This window comes from Cebus imitator, unplaced genomic scaffold (genome assembly GCF_001604975.1).
Source record: "Cebus imitator isolate Cc_AM_T3 unplaced genomic scaffold, Cebus_imitator-1.0 Scaffold395, whole genome shotgun sequence".
Lineage (NCBI taxonomy): Eukaryota > Metazoa > Chordata > Mammalia > Primates > Cebidae > Cebus > Cebus imitator.
Window position 1 is genome coordinate 1856922 of NW_016107710.1, and position 3649 is coordinate 1860570.

Genomic DNA, 3649 nt, shown 5'->3' on the forward strand with positions numbered 1-3649 from the left:
ATCACGCAGGGGTTCAGGGCCCCGGACCTGAATGATCCAAGAAACCAACTAAGCTGCATGTCTAAATTGCCCATGGATGAGAAGATGAGAAGTGAGCAAAGACTTTATATTTTAACATTCATTAGCCAAAGGTTTTTTTTTTTTTTTTTTTTTTTTTTGAGCCTGTGGCCTTTATTCATGCCCCCATGACCAAATGCAGTCAGAGACAAGGCCCTTCCGAAAACAACTCCAGGGACCTGGGACTCTTGGGTCCCCTACTGCAGACACTTTCCTGTTGAGCCAGAAGTGTATAAAGTGCTGGTGTGTGACCATCCTCTGGGGAAGATTAAAGGGGCAGGAGCTCCAGGGGCCCTGAGGAAGGGCAGGGCAAGGCTTGGCTCCCAGAACACTGGGAGGGAGGGCCCGTGCCAACATCTTGGGGCTGGGAAACTTCAATGCAGTCCTGGGCAGGAGGGAACTGAGAAGGGAGCCATCAGCATGGAGCCTTCAGGAGGCTGGGGTTGTAGGGTGATAATTCCTGTGCCCCTGTGAAGGGAGGGGCATGCAGGAGAGGCCTTGGGGGTCTCAGAGAATGGGACACCCCTCCGGCGCTTGTTCTGGCAGACCTGGAGGCCAGCCCCAGTGGCCATCCCAAACACCTCCCGCACTCCCTCCTTGGTCTTGGCTGAGCACTCGAGAGGTAGCCAAAGGCACTGATCTGGTTCGTCATGTCTCGGCCTTCCTCAGACCGTTCTAACGGGCTCCTGCTTCGTCTTGGCCAGCTCTCTCCTGCTGTGCTCATCTTGCCTCAGGTCCTTCTTATTCCCCACTAGGATGATGGGCACGTTGGGCAGAAGTGCTTCACCTCGGGGGTCCACTTCTCAGGAATGTTTTCCAGGCTGTCGGGGCTGTTGATGGAGAAGCACATGAGGATGACATCAGTGTCGGGGTGGGAGAGGGGCCACAGTCGATCACAGGCTTCCTGCTGTGTCCCACAGAGCCAGCTCCACCTGTTTGCCGTCCTTTTCAATGACCGCAATATCGTTCTCAAAGACGGTAGGGACGCAGAACTCTGGAAACTGATCCTCGCCGAAGACAATGAAGAGGCAGGTCTTCCCACAGGCACCACCCCCAGCAATCACCAGCTTCTTTCGGTTTGCATCCCAGGCTGCAGGACTTTTTTTTTTTTTAATTGTATGTTCTCACTCATAAGTGGAAGCTCAGCTATAAAGATGCAAAGGCATAAGAATGACACAGTGGGCTTTGGGAACTCATGGGGAAAGAGTGGGAAGGGAGTAAGGGATAGCAGACTACAAATTGGGTTCAGTGTATACAACTCAGGTGATGGTGCACCAATATCTCACAAATCACCACTAAATAACTTACCCATGTAACAAAATAGCACCCGTTCCCCTAAAATCTATAGAAATAAAATCTTTTAAAGTCTTATACTGAAAGCCAAATATTATTTAGAAAATATAGCAAAGTGAACACATCAAACTTTCCTGCACATTATATTGATGAATGAAAGCTGTGACTAATCTCTTGAGGGTGAATACTTAAAACCACCAGAAAGGAGGCTGTCCCTTTTCTTCAGTTCTCTGCTTTGAAGGAACTAGAATCTTTGCTACAGCTGCCAAATAAAATGTAGACAAGTCATCGTGTTTGAAAAATAAACAAGGTTTGTATCTTCTAGGATCTTCTGGGGAAACCAGATCTTTACCTTGGAGTTGGCCTGAATGGAACTAACAGCAGCAACCCTCTATAAGATGGACCCTAGAGAAACATAACTCACATTGGTTTAGAAGCCTCTGCCTGGTCAGTCTGTAGTTTCTCTCCTCCTGCCACCTCCATTGTGCAATGTACGATGAGATTCAGAGCCAAGGATTTGAGGCCTTAGGCTTCTGTGATTACCACCTCCAACGAGAAAGGCAGCACAACGTCTTACTTGGAGAGCTGGTTCTCACTCTCCTCCCCCATGTCAATGATGGAAGCCTTGTGGTTGCCTTTGAGTTTCTGGAGCTTGAACTCCCTGCCTTTGGATGCCAACATGCTCTCCAAGTTGACCATGAGCAGATTGACAGATGGCTTCAGTTCCTCAATGTACGTGTTTTCCATTTCTTTGGATATAAACTTGGGAAATTTGCGTTCCCTGGCTATTTGGTCTGCCATTTGGAGAGGTTCCATCCAGCTCTCGTCTGATCTGGGCTGCTTGCTTATCTGGATTGTCCAGCTGGCAGGCATTGTACAGGAGCTGATATTTGAACTTCTTGATCCCAAGAATGTTCTGGAACATCTCATAGAGTTGCTCCTTGCTCAGAATCAGCTCAGAGGCTGCGCTGGCCATTATCCGGGCCTGCTGCTTCCGAGGGTCCTCTTCCCCATGTTAGATGGCAACAAACTTAGTCATCCAGGAGCTCAGCACAGTCTCCTTGCTAAGGCCATCAATCTTGGGCAGGCTGTGCACCCTCTTCTCAATGTGCTTCTTGAAGACCTCCCTGGAGTCATTGACGGAACAGCCTCCACTCTGCACCATGCATGCCACATAGTCACTCTTCAGGAACAACTCATAGTAACTCTGCACAGTGTTCATGAAGGCATCGTCAGTCTCCATATTCCAAAGTTGGATCTGAAGGCACTGAGCAGGATTCTATTTTGGTAATGAATGGTAAACATTGCGAGAAAGGGAAAAACTACTAGGGACATACAAGTCTGGGGCATAGAGAAACTATGAGGTTTTGCTCCCATGAAGCAAAGTAAAGCCAATGTGCTGTGGGAGCCAGGGCAAGAGACAGATGATGTCAATAGACCTGCAGCAATGAAAGAATGTCTGATTTGGTAAGCTACCTTTGCAATCTCATAATATTCAATCATTGCCTTGAAATGATTGTAGATTTTCATTAATAGAGACTAAAACAAAAATTACTATATTTAAAATTATGGATAGCTCTTTTTGTTTCTATAACACTTAGACTATTTTTGAAAATGTCAAGGGGAATAAATTATACATACTTTGGCTATAGTTTGATTATCAAATTAGAAGAGACACCAAAGGAAAAACGCTTTCCTGTTAGTCAAACTTAAAGCTTATTTTCAATCTTTGTTTTCTGTTTGTATTGCAGAATAGGGAAGACTCCCTGTAAAGTTTTTAAGTACACATTAGAATACAATTAAAGTTGACAGTATATGAAAATGTCAGATAATGTTAACTGTGTATGGAGTGGTGCTGTTTAAAAGAAGAAAGGAAGAGAAGTGACTTAAAAGTTGATGTATGGAAAAACTATAAAATAGCATTTGCCTATTTTCATTCAGAGGTTCATAATTGGAAAAAGGCATTTCTTATATAAATGCTAATAGTATCAAAATGTGGTTTTGTGCTAATTCAGCAGCTTAGTTTCAAGTAGCAGACCAGGTTGCTTTATGTATTATAAAGAAGTCAAGCATTATATGAGAGATCTTAGTAAAATAGATTTGGAAACTTCCAAGTCTTTCTCTAACATGTTGGAGGAAATTTTTCTTTCCAAACAAAATTTAAACTGAAAGAAAGTTTATGAATTCCGAAACAGAGCATGTATAAATGTTGACAATGCAAATGCCTTTTCTACTTCAGTAAAGAATATTTTTCTCAATATTTTGTGACTCTGTATTCTATAATTTTCTTTTTACCAGC

At 44.1% G+C, this 3649-nt stretch overlaps 1 pseudogene; it reads right to left on the bottom strand.

Annotated features, from left to right (window-relative positions):
• Positions 1-431: 431 nt before the first annotated feature.
• LOC108289210 lies at positions 432-2031 on the bottom strand (annotated as a pseudogene).
• Positions 2032-3649: the final 1618 nt, after the last annotated feature.